Below are 17,596 nucleotides of genomic sequence, written 5' to 3'. Positions count from 1 at the left end.
CGGCTCGGCTCGGCTCGCTCGGCTGACCGCGGCTGCGTCCGGCTGCACGCAGTTCAAGTCGGCTAAAGTCGGCTGGGTTCGGCTGCCGGCTTAGAGTCGGCGATTTTCGTCAGGCATCGGTTATTTTCGGCTGTTCGGCCACATTCGGGTGTTTCCGCCCTTCCGCGCCGCCATCTTTGTTGTGGGTGAAGCCACTTCCGGTCGCGTCGCCATCTTTTTTGTGGCACCCCACTAAGGTCCCCTATTGGCTGTTTACTCAGGCGCCTGACTAAATCGACCAACTGAACCCAGCCGCGGCGCGGTTGAACCCGCAACCCACATCCGTACGTTCTGGAAACGGCGCGGAAAATTGCTCCCAGGCGGCGCCGTAGCCGGCTTTCTGCACAGGCAGTTGGGTAGACAAATATGGAGTCCTTGCACTTTTCCCGCCTTTTTGGCCGCCATTTTGGAAAGGTCAAGCCCCGTGCGACGAGCCGCCATTTTGGTTGTGGCACCCCACTATGGTCCCCTACTGGCTGTTTACTCAGTCGCCTGACTAAATCGACAGACTGAACCCAGCCGCGGCGCGGTTGAACCCACAGCCCCCGTCTGCACACTCTGAAAACGGGACGGAAAATTGCCTCCAGGCGGCGTCGTGATCCGTGTCGCGCGCAGGCAGCCGGCTATCACGCACCCGGAGGTCCCTGCATTTTTCCCGCCATTTTGGCCTTGATCTTTGGACGGTCGGGCGGCAGCACTGCCCTCGAGCTCACAGCCCGGGGCTGCCGTGCGGCTCGCTGACGGGCACGGGAGCAGCTGCAGTACCGCTCTCTGCCCACACGGTGGCAGCACCGCCGCACAGCCCGGCCCGGGGCAGCGGCGCACAGCGGGAGGCAAAGAAGCGCGTGGCCAAAAATGCCCTTCCGAACATCCTCTGGAATAAACGGCCCAAAAGACCCCCAACCACAACTGCAAGAACCCAGCCATCAGCCAAACCTGAAACCAAAAAAGCCTTTCGTTTAAGCTATGTTCCAATTTTTTTTGTATTAATTTTTTTAATATTTTATTTATCATCATTACCATTCGTCTTTTTTATTCATATCTATGTCTACTGCATATAATACGTTATAAATATATTTAACATGTAGCTGTATATATTGTACTTATGTTTATTATTGATATTTCTTGTTATTTTTCAATTTTTTTAACTTTTTTTTTTAAATTCGTTTTTAACATATTAACAAATAAACAGTATTTTAAACTAGATGAAATCATCAACCTAACACATCAGAACCACACTTAATTAGGATTAAATGCACCTGGGTCTCTAAGGGGTCAAGATGTAATTTTTATTTGAAAATTACTGGGATATTTTCTCTTTCAGTGTTTTGTTCTTGGGGGAGTGGTTGTGAGGGTTTTTTTTTGCTTTGTTTTGGATTTCTTTGTTAATAAAAGTTATAAATAACGAGTCCAATTTCATTTAAAAGGGCCAATTCATTAGTAGAATTTTGTGAATCAGTATTTTGTGGAAAAAGCCAACATCAATGGGACAGCATATAGCCCCCGGGATTAAATGCTGGGTGCACCTCAGGTGTGACTGCAAAGCCGCACCCCTCCCCGCTCACAGATTCTGCCCCAGACAGTCTCTGCTTGAGGAAAAAGGTTGCCTCTTTCTCTTGTCTACTCTGCAGCTGTTTTCAAATTTACATTTCTTTTCTTTTCCTCTGCTGCTCTGATGAGTGGGGCTCGGGGCAGAGCCGATACTTCTGATTAGTTTTTCGGGAACTCGGGCATACCCACGGCCCCGGGGCAGAGTGTGGATAAAGGCTCAATCAGGCGAGGAGCATTGAGTCATTAGTAATGTCATCTCAGGAGAAGGCCCATCTCCTTCAGGGAACTCCTCCCTTTATTTTGTAGATGGGAGGTTAACGTCATCCTGGAAACAATCACGGAGCTGCAGAATACTTTTATTTCAAAGAGACACAGGCTTTAGATATCGTACATGTTTTATACAGAATGTTTTACTAAAAGAACAAATTAATTCCACCATGGCTATAATAATAAACAAGGAGGTTCGGGGAGTTACAAAAAAAGCGTCGACTTTGTTTTGTGGCTGCCTCTGAAATACACCCCGACATCAGGCTGCTGCTGGCAATTCTGTGCACGGGTGGGACGAGACCTGTTCGGGGGCTGAAAGGAATAAAACGGCCCCGGGGGGTTCAGGGCTTTCTCCGTTCAGCTGTTTGACCCTGAGCAGAAAACACGGAGCTTTTGCTGACTGCGGCCTGGATTCTATCCACACGTCCAGGGCACAGGGAGGTCGTTTTTCAACTTCTTTCTTGCCAGCAGCCAAACTTCCACAGCCCCGGGGAAAGAAAGAGTCTGGGGAAAAAAGGAACAAAGAAAACATGAAAAAATAAAACAAAAATACATAAAATAAGAAACAAAATTAAATATAAAAAGGAAATAAAATTTAAAATTTAAAAATTAAAATGAAAAATAAAGATCAATAAAATTGAATAAAAAACTACAATTACTAAAAGGAACTAAAATTAGGTAAAAAATAAAGGAAAATTAAAAATTAAAATTAAAAGAATAGGAAGAAAAACGTTTTAAAAACACAATCTAACAAAAATAACACAAAAAATAAACATAAAGAAGACAAAATGACACATAATAAATAAAATACAAAATTAAATAAATGCAGCTCTGCCCTCATGCCCCTGCCTAACACAGCTCCAGGAGTTTCCTGGATTAGGCTGCAATATGGAAAAAAAAAACAAAACCCAGTGCCTCCCACAAACTAAGGTTTTCTAGACAATGCCCAGTTTTGCTTGCAAACAAATTCTATCTTAGCGAGAAGCTCACTTTGGACGAGCATCCACACGTGTGCCAAGGCAGGGAAGAACCACCTCACTGTGTCCCAGGAACAGCAGCTGTTAGAAATGACCAGGGCAGGCAGGAGATGATATTAACTCCTTAAATGCCTTCATTTAAAAAGGGGAAGCTCGAGGGATGGCCTACGCCCCTGCTGCTCCACCGAGGAGGAGGTCCCAGTCGGTCCTGCCACTGCCCTCGTTGCTGCAGAGCCGCTGCAGAGCCAGGAGTTCACCCTCACGGGTGTTCTCTGGATCTCAATTTGGCACGTCTGGTCTACGGTCGTCACCTTTGCTCAGTTCTCCTGTGGTCATGGCGAGACGGCAGAATCAGTCCCCCGGTAGCTGATGGTCCTCTCAGTACTGTAGTGTCTTTCCTTTATTTGGATTTTGTGTTGGGTTGCAGCTTTTGGACTATTTTGCCAGCAACTCCACTTCCTCTTGGAGCGGAGCTTCATGGGAGTCCTTGGGTTTTCCATAAGGGTGGCAACAGCAGTTTGATGGGCAGGCCGGGCACTGGCAGGGAACAGGAAGTGGAGCACGCAGGAAGTGGAGCAGGCAGAGGGCAGGTGGGAGGAGCAGCAGAGGGCAAGGGGTGTACAATACAAGGGGTAAGAAACTGGGGTCTGGAATACAAACTTTTGAGGGAAGGTTAGGGGCATGCAAGTTGCTATGGATACCAGTGCACTCAACAGTAACAAGTAACAGTAACCAAACTTCTAACACTTGAACAACTAGGAGTCCCTTAATTTTATTCACTTCAGCAGCCAGGCCAGGACTGAAGTTTTAATGGGATTCATGGAATTACAAATGCAGCAAATTGAACTTTACAAACAGATGAATCATGGCCATGAAACACTTGGCAAGTTTTCCTGGGAATTCACAGAATTCTGTGGGTACGCTGCTGAACAATGCCTGATTTACCAACATTAATGTGGTAAAGTTCCTTGGAAACGTGCCCTAAGACGTACCGAAATCCCAATCAGGATGGAAAACTAGCATTTGCAATAGACATTCCCTTCCTAAAACCAGAGAGGAGAAACATCAAATACAAGGAAGGAATAATACCAAAATCCCAGCTTGCCTGGAAAACAAGCTCACAAATTCCTAACACTGAAAACTTTTGGCACACTCATCGAGTCAGGAGAAGTTCATGGAATGATGATTTAAAATCTGCTTCCTCTGCTCTGATTTTAAAGGGAAGTGGGGATTCAACAGGTCTACTTGCTCCTATCCAAGAGGCACCTGTAGTTTGTGGGAGTAGATGCAAAGAAACTCGAGACTCACTTGTATTTGACATCTGAAACTCTGTAGGGCAGGAATGTGTGGGGCAGAGAAACGAGGTCAGGATGTGGGGCAGGATAGGTGTAGGGCAGGATTATGTATGGGGCAGAGCTCAGGGAGAAAATCAGGGGGCAGAAAAATCCATGGGGCAGAGATCTGTGGGGCAGGAATGGGGGAAGGAACGTGTGGGGCAGAGCTGGGGGAGAGAAACAGAGCCAGGAAATCTACGGGGCAGGAAAATCCATGGGTCAGGAATCTGTGGGGCAGAAAAATGGGGTCAGAGAAATCTACGGGGCCAGAATGTGTGACTCAAAAACCCCTCCCGGTGACTTCCTGACCCAGCACCCCACTTTGATTCCCTCTGTGGCTCCGAGCCCTCCACTTATCTCTCGGATGTCAGGGGATGACATTCCACGTCAGGTGCCAGAGAAGGCTGCCTCACCCTCAGGGAACTTCCTGCTGTCTCTCAGTCAGGTACCATAAAGAAATCCAAACATCGAGGCATGATCTCGGCAGATCTGCCGGCTGGTCAGTGAGGGGGTCCCTGTATAATACAATGGACCACCTGAAACACACAAACAATATATACCAGAAGCCCAAGTTAGAGCCCTGCCTCTGGCCAAGTAAGAAGCAGAGAACAACTGTCTTTTGAAGCACATAAATTCATTAACCTAACACATCAAAACCACAAAACGTTAAATCCTTACTCAACACTAGTACGCCGTATACCCTAATCCCATCACCACATACAAAAATCAAAACCTATTGTCGATTACTAACATAACAAAAATTTACAAACTTTTAACTGCAATAAAACCTAAAAACACCTCATTAAAAAAAAAGCAATCCCATTATAACTAACCCCAAACGTTCCAAGCAAACTTCCTCCAAAACAAATATTTCAAGTGCCAAAAGCCCCCAAGCATTTAAAATAACTACTTGAAAAATGCCCTCTACCCACCATGCCACCAATACCACAAATAAATGACTCCCTTCAGACAGTGCATGCTACCAAAACCTAAATCTCCCTAAAATCTTTAAAATAATTACAATTTAACCCAATAAAACCTTTAATCTCATTAACAAAAAACCCAAAACCAAACACAAACTAAAAAACTCCACCATACAAACCAACTACCAGCCAACAAACCACACTACGCTCTTTTCACTAGCAATTCTTACCACATCATAAAAATGGAACAACAGTAGAAACAACCATATGGAATCCCACACATCAAAGCACAAAAAAAGTAAAAAGATCAACCAGAACCAATTTGCTAAACTCAAAACTGTACAAATGACCCTTACCATGACCAAAAAAACCCAACCCAAAACTTTATCACTACACTAACTCAAAAGTAATAATCAATACCCTATACAATTAGCTAAAAAACCCAAACTAATCAACAACATTTAAACCCCTAAACTACTAAAAAATAAACATCATTACCCCAAAAAGCTACCTAAAAAAATCCACCATATCAATACCTATGTTCCCAAACATAAAACTAATAACCCCACCGAAATGACTGTCCTAGGGTGACTTGATGCTGCCTGTATCCCCAGTTGTGTGTTTGTGCTGTATGTCATGTTTGGCACCTTGAAGGTTAATTCTGAGGGCAAAGCAAGGAAAAAAAGAAAAAGTGCACGGTTTGTTTTAAGAAGAGAGTGGCTCACTCCTGTGCACTCCCTCTCCAGTATGCTCAGCCCAAGCACTGACAGACTGCAGCACAGAGAGCTGCCTGGCTCTTAGTTCCAGCTGGCTAGGGCAGAGAAGTCCCCTGCACTGGTTTTTTTTCCTTTTCCTTAGGGCTGAGCAAACCTGCTGCAGACTGACAAAACCCAGAGAAGCACCGAGAGCTGGCACCTGCAGCCCACTGGGCCTGGGCCTCAGCATTTTATCAACACCGGAACAGCTGATAAGAGACCAAAGGAGCTCAGCTACAACCCACAGCAAGGACTTCCTGAATTCACCATCACACTTCAAAATAACAAAAGGCTTAATTATTTTGTGTTACTCATTCTTGATGCTTGTGAGCACTTGCTTTGGTAAATAAACAGTTATTTCCACTTTACTCCAAGGAAGTTCCTTCCCAAAGCAATTTAAAAGAGAGATACCCTTTGGGTTTACTTTCCAAAAAAACCCCATTCAAAAGTTTCTGCCCAAGTTTACCCTAAACTACAACAGCCAACAAATCAAACTACACAACAATAAATCAATCAAACGACAAAAATAACAAGAGCAGAAATATACTTAAATCAACAACACTAAACCCAGTTATTCCTAACTTGATAAACCCACAGTGCCTCAAAACCATTCAAAACAAAAACACCACCTATAAATACACAAAAAGCCCAAAGATCCATTTGACTGTAAACGATATCTCCCAAATTATCCATAACTACAGAACATACACTGTAGTCAAACAAGCTGAATAAATAAACCCCAATAAGACAGCAAACAATAATGCCATTATAAACATCAGGAAACCCGAAGAAATTAACTACATCACATTGCCTCAAACCCACCAAAACAAACACTACACACTCCCCATGATAAAAGCCACCACTAAATAAATAAAACCCTCCCCTCTACCTCACACTACAGCCGGTTACACCACTGGAAACTTTAGAAAACGTCCCCTTGGAAATGTAAGACCCCACCGAAAAACAATTCAACAGCAAAGCCCAGTTCAAAAACACTCTGAGCAACATGGAAACTAAGAAACCTAACACTGAAATAAATACACCATAATCCTCATCATACACCATCTATCAGCAAAACAAAGCTACACAATAAATTGTTAAAACCCACTAAACACAGAAAGCCTTAAAAATTTCAAAGCTACATCTAACATAACACCCAAACTCCAACCAGCTAGACTGAGCCGACCCAACCTGGATCTCTACACACAGTCAACAAAACAATAACACACGTCAGACGTCCATCAAAGGCAGCTCCTTAAATTAGTTCCACCTCAAATAGAAATCCACCCAAAAAGTTAACCCCACTCAAAGACCAAACTGTGCATAACAAATAATACCAAAAAGCCAAACAAACACTAGAAACCATCAAAGAATGTAACACTGAATAAAAACCACAGGTAAGCACCACTATGTATTAAAATCCCAGGTGAACACAGATTCCCCCCAGTTTAAACACAGACAACAATGGAAGAGAAGTTTCATCACTCCATTTGAGCTCCTTTCATCCTCTTAACTCTTTTTTTTTTTTTTTTTTTTTTTTCTTCCGGGAGCACCAAGAAGGAATCGGCAAGACGAAGCTGCAAAGGGAAAAAAGCCCCCCCACCCCCGGCAAAAGCCACAGCGGCTTACCTGCTGCTGCGGGGCACAGAGGATAATTTCGCAGCACCTTGGGAAGGAACGCTCCACATCCACGTGCTCCTGCAGGCCCCGGGAGAGGCTGCCACCGGCGTTCCATAAACCACAGCCAGGAGGGCAGCAGGCACTCCTCTCCTCCCGCAGCTCAGTGCTGGAAGGAGCGGAGACTCCCCGCTTCAACCGGCCCCGGCAGGAACCTCCCGCTCATTCCCATTTACAGCTCTCACCTGGGGCCGTGTGTCCCCTCACCGTCCTGCGACAACTCGCACCTGCAGCTGCCGCCACCCCGAGTGTGAGGGCGGGGGCAGAGGGGACTTGCTGCTCATTCCCTGGACAGTTCCTTGTCTGCACCTGAGCCGCTGGGGCTCCGGGCTTTAGGAGCCCTCTTCTCCCGCAGGTGCCCAAGGCTCAAGCTGGGACTGCACCTCCAAAACTCCACATGCCTGAGATCCATCATTCCCAAGGAAATTCCCCAGCAACCGTTACCCTCCATTTACAATTTTTCCTTTGGAACCATGACTACCTTGTCTTTCTGTAGAAAGTGTTTCAAACATTCATTGAGAGTTCAGGAGCTGGCTGTTTATGACTCAGCTGACAAGCCCAGGCTAAATCCAAACACCCAGAATTACAGGGAAATATAGAGACAGTTTATAAATGCTGCCCTCCCCTGCCACCGTAGTTCTTCCTTGCACATCCCCCAAGCAGCTTTACTCTGATTAGTTTAAAAAATATGGATATTGATCTAATACCAATATCCAACTATGACGGACAAAGACTCTCTAACAGTTTGAAGTTAGAAAGTGGATGTTTATTACGACGCCGGGCAGCGTGTTTTATAGCTCCCAAACACACACACGCAATTTACAGATGCTCACAGGGTCTTTTTATGTACAAGTGTTGAATACTCAAAACACAAATGCATATTTACTGACTCTGGTCCATCCCATTCCCCGCTTCGTATGGTAATTAGCCAAAAAGCAATTAAGCATGCGTAGTTTGTTCTTTGAAATGGGTCGGTGGTCCTTCTTATGGGATGGGGTCTCAAAATGATGAAGTAAGATGCGTCTTCCTCGCTTTGCATTTTTAACCTTTTAGTGTTGGTGACACCTGGATCCTGTTTTCTCAAGACTATCTGATTTATGATCACATTGTGTTCTTGGAGTCTATTGATTAAGTTGACAGGTCTCCTGATTTATCGGTTCCTTAAATCCGGCTTATGTTAAAAAAAGGGAAGTTTACCTCAACAATGTCTAGTTAGTAAAGGGAAGTCTACGTCAGCAATATCTAGTTTAACTAAAGTCCTTAATTCTTCAAAATTAATATCCCACGTCCATCACCAGCGAGCTCATGGCAAACCACCCCTGTCTGGGAACTGCACCCAGGAAGTTTGCACTGTGAAATTGGAAATGGAGAAATAAATTGTGGAGGTACATGCTGCTCCTAGAGGTTAAAGCCCATTGCTGCAGCAATCAGGGAGAAGCACAACCCACATCTGAAAGGAGAAGGGGAACTGTGCTGCAGATTCTCACACCACTCAATGGATCTCACCATGGGCAGTACATCCTCTGGGCTGGAGGACTGGGGGAGGGAAGGGAAATCACATTCCCTTCTCAGGCCACTTTAGTTAACACCTGCTGTGACCATATGCTTATCCATAAAAACAATCTCTGCATCAAATATTAAAGCTTTGCCAGGGAAATGTCTAAGTTCTGTACTTAAAGGCACTCAATCTTTTTTGTTCATTCCATCAGTTCCTTATTAAATAATTAAGAACAGAGACCAAAATGATTTTTCACATGTATACAATTCCTACTACTGTTAAAAGAGCAGCTCTATCTGATGCCTGCCACACAGGCCCAAGTGAAGCACAGTGCCGATTTTCAATTTAGGTTTAAATTTTGAGCTAAAGGGCAATTCTTTTCCCATGAGTACAAAGCAGACTTTCCACCTGAGCATGCTTTTAAGGGGATCTCCACCCCAGGGACCAGCTCCTGAAAACCCATGGGCATCTCAGCTGCCCTCAGCCCTCTGGTGTGAGGCACAGCTGACTCCTGAGGCTTCACACCTGCACTTTCACACCTTTGGCAGCTCTGCATATCTACCCAGGCCTTAAGCCCCTCTCTCTGCTTTCTGCATGCCCCCAGTACTGTGTCAAATCAGCAGTCCAAGGCCACATGCTTCTCCGAGACCCTGCTACAACCCTTGGGGCAGCTTTCATCAGCTCCTCATGCTGCCTGTCCTAGGCCTTTCCTGTCATTCCACCTCCCTCTTTACCTTGGCAGCTCCTCAGAGGCAGCTGCCATGGCAAGCCCCTCTCACAAACTCTCCTCATCCCCAGGAACTGGCCCCCTGCAAGCTTCTTTCTCTGGCTAGCAATAACCCCTCCCGTGTTACTGCCATTGCTGGGTGTCCCCAGGCAGCCCTGGCTCCTGGGAAGGGACACCTCGCTGGCCCCCTGCACTCAAACTGGTCCCTGCACTGGTGCAAGCACAGCATGAGCACCTCAGACATCACTGTACACCACGGCAAACAGCTCCTAACTAATGCTTGCTGAGTAGCCCCAAATGTAGTCAAGAGTGACGGATACAACAGTGAAAAGAGATCAGAATCGCTTTGGTTCCCCAGTTTGCCAGTGCTCAGCTACTAACATTCAGAGTGCTCTACTAAAATGTAATAACACTGAATTAACTTGAAAATAGGTCATTCTACTCCAATTAAGCAGAAGAGATTTCCAAAAGGAAAAGGAAATGCTAAGTGGTATGTGCCATTGAAAATCTTCCCCTTAAATCTTCATTTTGGCTTCATATACATTTGATGCTGCTGGTGGTGAATTTTGTAAAAAGTACTTGTTACTTAAATTCAGTTACAGAAGTTAATATGGAGGAATAAACCTATATTTTTCAGCGTAAGTATAAATAATATTATTTCATTTCTTGATTAAAATGTCACAGAATTGAAGAAAATGTTATTTTCAAGAAAACAATGCTAATACTGTGCTCCAAGCAGAATGATACATAATGCAAAAGGAAAGATAGTGAGGAGTAATTCATGTATCCATTACAATTCACTGATGGGTGCTTTTTTTTCTTCACCAATATAGTATCTAACGAGCACAATAACTGGAATATGAACAAAAAGCCATTTTCACATCAAATACACTTTACAGTAATGCTTTTGAAATTTAAGTCTCATTCTTAATCCATTTTCAGAGGCCTTTACCTTAATGCAACAAAATGAAAGTGACCTCAGGGACATTATCTCTTCTCCACCAGAAAATACCGGCAAGCTACATGAACTCCAAAATATGTAGATTTTTGCTCTTAAAAGGGACTGTCTCAGTGAGAGCACAGAGGCACTTTACAGCTACTGAGGCATAACTATATATTTATTTTCCCCCGCAGTTAATTTGCTACACTCTGATTGGTTCTTGCAACCACAGTTTATGAAATCATACTACTATTATTCAATGCAGTTCAATTTTCAAAATCCTGTCTGGCAACTCACAGATAGTGATTGACTTAATCCAAACAAAGCACTCTCAGTACTAATTTCATTTTATTTTCTTTCAATTACTTCACAGCTAAGTACAGATTTCTTATCTCTGAGCAGCTCACTTGAACTTATTTAAAAGTGATCACCTTTGCCAGTTAGAAAAATAACATTAGGTTTTCATTCTCTTACAGTGAAACATAGCAATTTCCGAATGTGACATAAGAAAGAAATCTAACAGACATTTAAATGGGAGACACTGTCAAGAGGAAGTAGTTTTTAAAATTTTCATCTAACAACTGTCATTGAAAAGCAATGTTATATTCTATCATGCAGGAAAAAAACCAAACCTGTTTGCTTTTCTTCAATTAAAACTACACATTTCAGTCCTACAAAAGAACACATGAGTTTGTCCAGCTATTTCACTCACAGAAAAAAAAAATACTATAGGAAAAAGAGATTGTAGAAATAAAAACAAAAGTATTATCAATAATTTCAGAAACATACTTCAATTTTTGCTTCAATATTTGTTTCAATATAAACGTGGTTATGTGCATAACTCCTGCAAAACTGAAATAAAGAACATCTTATCAAAATTATATTTTTTCTCCTATCTTACTCAGTAGAAAAATCAAAAGCATCTGTTCCAGATTGAACCTTTTTCAAGGTGTTTATCTGCTGAAAAAAATCTTACTCAAAAGCTGTACTTAAAACACATGTATTTTTAATCTTTAAAAAAAACCCCTTATATCCTTTCTTCCTTTCCTTTCCTTTCCTTTCCTTTCCTTTCCTTTTTCCTTTCCTTTCCTTTCCTTTCCTTTCCTTTCCTTTCCCTTTCCCTTTCCCTCCAAAGGACTGAAGCTGAGCTCTGGAGTTTCATACTACTATCTACTTTCTAGAAATAATTAAGCAATTCTTGCCATCCAAGAGCTTCCTGGGAAAAGGAACTGATTTGTGAGCTCTGATTAGAGAAGCATGGGGTTTTTTTCATCCCTGTATCTTCCAGAATTCTTACAAACCTCTTACTTAAACAATTACTCTTGACCACCAAACCTGAATTGCCTTCTCTGAAAAACTGAATTGCAAAGCCCTACGCAGGTGCTTGGTGGAGCAGAAAGGAGAGGAGGGTACCACAATCATGGCATGTATCAGGAGAATGTTCAAGTGTACAGGCTCACCCCATTTTTGCTTTTGGGAGTAGACCACCCCCAAGTATTTAATGAAACATTTTCCTTCCTGCCTCAGAGGAAGTAAGATTGTGTCCTGCTTCTCACACTTGGGTTCTGGATCCTAAAAATAAGCAATTTATTCAGCCCCATTGGCAATCACAGCAGAGGTGCTAATGGATGAATCAACATGTACAAAGACGGCGTTAACCTGTTTAGCTTATAAAAATCAACATGCTCCCAGTGAGCAATGCCATCTCTACACCTTTGTCTATGTGCTTGTCTTCCATTTGTTATACTGAAGTTACCAAGTTGAGATGACCCGTGGCAGAAAAATAGGCCTTAAAATATGCTTCAGGTTGGGGTTTGGTTAATGTTCTGACAAAGGTTATCAAACAAGTCAGGTGATTTTCATGGACAAAGTGTTTTCTTTGATAAACAGCATGATGGAAACAGTGACACAGAAAAAAATCATTCTCTTGTCACCCTGGGTAATGTCGGAGACATCCTCATGTAGTTTTCCTGTCATGGGATTAGTGATAAATTATGTATATGGCACAACATCATGCTGATTTTGGGGAGGGCACTGTGAAGGTGAAATGAATACCTTCTGCTCATGAATGTCAATCTAACTGAAGTCTTGGAAGCAGATACTGCTGTCAGACTGCTACAAAACAAAAAGGACAGGAGACAGGTTGTTTGGGTGCTTGCCATGGATAACAACTGAACAGAAACTTCACTGTTGGAAAAAGCAACCACCAGAGATCCCAACAAAACTCTTTGTGGGGTAACAGAATTGATTTTAAAGTGCTTTGTTTCAAGGCATTGAAACAGAATTCTCCAACTGTTAGAAAGAAGAAAGAAATCATCATTAGCTAGACCCTGATATCAAGTACTGATGTTAAAATCAATAAGAGCAAATAGACTGTTGGATCTGTTTTCTCTGGATATTCTGTCTTTCCCAGATTTTTCCAGCCTAAGGGCTTGAGCCAGCTCCTCAAACCAGCACAATGCTCTATCTCTTTCTCACATGGTGAAGATCAGTTGTATTTCACATACACTGAGACATGACAAATGTTCTGCAGTTGTGTAAAATGTAATTAATCAGCAAATGCTATGACACAAAATAGAAAACAAACATAAGCAACTCTAAAAAGAGGTTTATCTTGACATATGGATGTGCATTTACATGTACACATCTTTCCCCCAAATATCAATAAACAGTAAGTCCTGACTGTATTTTGTAAGAATGTTTCTTCTTTGATTTCATTCTAGTTCCAAGATCATTTCTTACATACCAATAGCTGTCATTATATGACTTTAGCAGTAAATCAGTCTGGTCCTTCTAGTATTTTTAAGCAACTTTACAGATTCTGTGCTGAAAAGTAAAACATTTCATCACAGAGAAGCTGCTGATAGATGACACACATGCAGATGCTGATACCTGCTTTTGGCACAGACGAGAACATGAATGTAAATAATCCCAATATCTTCTTGCCTCAGGCATTGCCTGTGACCGACAGCTGCAACAGAAACCCAAAATTCAGCTCTGAATGTGACTCTTGGTCAGGCTGAGATGTTACTGGGAGTGTGGGACCCAAATACAGAACTTTACAGTATAATTGTACATGGATTATACTATTCTGATAATACACATTCAAAGAATAAAGCTGGAAAAAAATTATGTTAGAAAGAAGAGGAACCAAAGACAGAATATCACAGATGACAGCTTTAGAAAGTATGTAAAACTTGCTTGAGAGTTTGGCTTGAATTTAGCTTCTGACATTAACAGAAGCTGCTGGCATCATTCTGTGCAATCAAACATGGAATTGTTGTGTGTATGATGCCAGATATCCCTTAAGAGCTTCATCTGACATGTGTCACTCATACAACAGAATTTCATAAAGGCTTTTCATCTTGAGCTGTGCAAACAGACCCATGAATGCATTATCATTGGCAAAAGGTCATTTTTTCTTCATTTTATTCCCTATACCATATCTGAAAGAGCAGAACAACCACTTTACCAATGTCAGGACTTGTTCTACATCTAGGTCTTACTCTCTAAAAAATATTTGATTCCTTTCATCCCTTGCTACAAACAAAATACATTTTACCCCTTGCTCAGGAGATGGTCAGATTACCTGTGGCAGAGAGCCCTTTGAACACAACAGTAATTTTAAAACCACCTTCTCAAAACACCTATCACCTGGTTTTGTCATGTAAAGTAAAAAACAAGACACATCCAGAGTTGGAAAATCCAACAACATTTGATGGCTCACCGAACAACAGCATTATAGCTCATGGCAGAAGAAAAGGTGTTGGCTCATGAACAAGCTGATATGCCCATAAGACAGTGGTCATAAAAGAACAGTAGAACTGAAGCTCTAATGAAACATATCAAAAATACAACTGTGATATCAAATGAGAGAAACCTTTTGGCTTCTTCCTTTATAAGGATATTTTTCTTTCCATTAGGAGAAAAAGAACCCCCCAGCAAAAAACCCCAAAACACACACACCCACCCAAAAAGCCCCCCAAAAAAACCCCAAACCAAACAATAAAACACCCCCCCCAAAACACCCCCAAAACCCAAACAAACAAACAATAAATAAATAAACCCCAACACCAGTTTGAAAGCAAATGACTTCCAACAGACCACTGTGATTTAAAGAAGTTTGTAATGTCTGAGCTTTGTGCTCCTCTATTGCAGTCCTCTACAGGACTGAAAGAATTTCAGTTTTCTAGTTCTTGGTTAATTGGGAGCAGAAATGAAACAGAAGTAGGATTTAGATCTTCAGTCAACAATTTGCACGTCTCCTCTGCCTTACTTGTGTATGAGCATGGAAAATGGAGTGAGAAAAGGACAGTGGGTTGCTCATTTGTTTGGAGCATGCTGTCTGAGAAAGAAGAACTATCTGTCTCCATGAGGGAGGGATGATGATATCAGCTTTTATTTCTCTGAACAGTATTTCTTTTAAACTAGGTTTTGTAATACACGATTTTTCTCTCAATTTACCCCAAAATTGAGGACCCTGACAGTTGTTTTAATGAGGAGAAGGATAACATGATGGTGTCAAGTAATTTTTGGTAGAAAACATGTTTACCTAACAGGATACCTGTTTCCACCATCACAGGATCCAATGCTATAGACTGTCATTACTCACAGCCTTGCCCAGCCCACACAGAAGTTTTCTTCAGTAGCACAAACCCAGTGACTTATCCCTCCAATTTTTGCTCCCTGTCATGCTCCAGATCCATGATGTACCTTGCTTTTCTCACATGTTATTTTATTCCAACACCTCCCTTCCCCTTAAACTTACTAACAGGAAAACAACAGGTCTTTTCACTGCATGACTAAAGCCTTGCACATCCTTTCATTTCGGGTGAAGTCTGGTGGGGCTTTTTGTCACTTGCTCTACTGAGCGTCTCCCGTGCCTATATTTTACACCAGTTGGTTTGGCCCAGCTTCTAAGTTTAAAATTTTAACAGGTATCATATGAGATCAAATAGTTCAAATTGTCTCCTGGAGCACATTTTCAGTGTTTCAGCAGGAACAGCCATCCCACAGATAAAAGACCTCAAGTGAACAAGATTTCAGACAGAATATAGAAAAGGCTATCAGAGCACCACAAGGTACAACCATTCTGGAAAGGAAGACTAACTAACACAGAGCTGTATTCAGATAGGGACTACAGCTTTACCTTTTTACCCTTACCTTTTCCTTACCTTTTATTTAAAAGATGGGGAAAAAAAAAACCCCAATGAATTTACTTGGGGATAACAGCAGTCTTAGAAAAGTGGAGTCAAATTGGTACTGAAGACACCTTACTTTCAATCCTGTGTATTAACAGAGGGGTTGGGTACATCTCAATTCTCATTCCTAAAAAATATCTGGTCAGTCTTCAACATCTGCAGAGATGTCCAGAACCCTACCATTTTACATCATCACTAAACTCCAGTCTGAATTTCTTTCTCCCACATGGAATGAATCAATGTGTTACTGTTTTGTCTCAAGTATGAAAGCAGAACAAACAGCTGCCACCCTCTATACAAAACCTGTTGCAAACCAAGATACTGTTTTCCTGTCTATTTTCTTTATATTAAAACATAACCACTTCTTTCGATTTTCATTCTTTGCTTTCTAAACTCTCCCTCGAGCTACCTCTAATTTATCCACATTCTCATTAACCAAAGAAATATATGTTTTTGCAAAAATACTAGTTCTGCTGTTGTCCACTCCAGTATCTTTCCCTGACATTTACACTCCTGGGCAGTTACTATGATGCTGAGAAGTCTGGACATCTTCACTGAAGAATAGAAGCTGGGTAGTAGTAAAAGCAAGTCCTTTATTGCATTTTTACATCAGTCCCATGAAGGCAAAGTTGTTAGAGACCAGAGAAATATGCAGAAGCCTCCTAACACAAAGTCTCTAAGTCCCAAGCAGAAGCAGCAGCACCTTATCAGCAGCAGTAAAGGCAACAGGCAACAACAGCACCCATATTCCATATTCCCTAAGCGTGTGCTTTACTAATATTCTTACTGCATTTTATTCTGATTTTAGCCAATCAGATTAAACACAAACTCTCTACAAAAGTGTTGGACCTATCTAAGCTAAAATTGATGTGTGTAATTTTCATAAATTCTTACACAAATTCTATGCATATAGTTCTATCTGTTCTATCTAGGAATTTCTAGCAAGGCTACCTTATTTTTATTATGATTAGAATTTAACTAACTTTGCAAAAAGCAGTATCACTGAAATTTAAACTGGGCACTAGGTCTCTTTCTTACTTACTAACACAGACTCTTATTTTTAAGGCACTTAAAAATCCTCTATTTATTTAAAACTAGACTTGCATTTCTACCTCACTGTCTGGATGGTTTTATGTATCTTAGTTTCTCGGAAGGTTTTAACTCAGTCCTCACATCTTTGTACACTCCTGGGCCTGTGTGAATAGGGACCAAGGGTATTTGTACCCCAAAATTACTACTCTCTATTTTCTACCCCAGCTTATCGCTTATCTTCCTTAGATATGGGACTTTGAAAAGCTGAACCTGGTCCTGTTGGTTTAGCCTTTTCTGCCAAATTAACAAAGTCCTTTAGCATTCTAGTTTTGTCTTCCATCATCCTTACAGCTTAACAGTGTGATGTCCTTTGTGCATTTTACCCCCACTCCATTACCTGAGTCCTTAATGAAAATACTGAACAGAAACCAGCTGGATCACTTTAAATGCCCTCTTACCCTGGCAGGGAAATATAAGTTTTGAATGGTCTCCACTCCACTGTGTGCAGTGTTTTCAGGCTGGACACAATTTCCTGTGCAGTATATAAAGATACCATGAGAAAAAAGTCAAAAGCTTAATAGAAGCCAAATTACATAGCCCCACCATGTACTGTGTCTATTATCCTGCCCAAGAAAGGCATTGGATTAGTTGAAAATCATTTGTTTTTCACAAACC

General features: G+C 41.9%; 1 long non-coding RNA gene across 1 annotated transcript in view; it reads left to right on the top strand.

The window, feature by feature from the left end:
- Positions 1-4,013: 4,013 nt before the first annotated feature.
- LOC136375015 (uncharacterized) overlaps positions 4,014-17,596 on the top strand; it is a 71,966-nt gene continuing 58,383 nt past the window's right edge. Inside the window, exon 1 of the long non-coding RNA XR_010746029.1 lies at positions 4,014-4,220. This is a non-coding gene — a long non-coding RNA (uncharacterized lncRNA). The remainder of the gene's footprint in view (positions 4,221-17,596) is intronic.

This window comes from Sylvia atricapilla, unplaced genomic scaffold, assembly GCF_009819655.1.
Source record: "Sylvia atricapilla isolate bSylAtr1 unplaced genomic scaffold, bSylAtr1.pri scaffold_72_arrow_ctg1, whole genome shotgun sequence".
Lineage (NCBI taxonomy): Eukaryota > Metazoa > Chordata > Aves > Passeriformes > Sylviidae > Sylvia > Sylvia atricapilla.
This window is presented reverse-complemented; position numbering and strand designations above follow the sequence as displayed.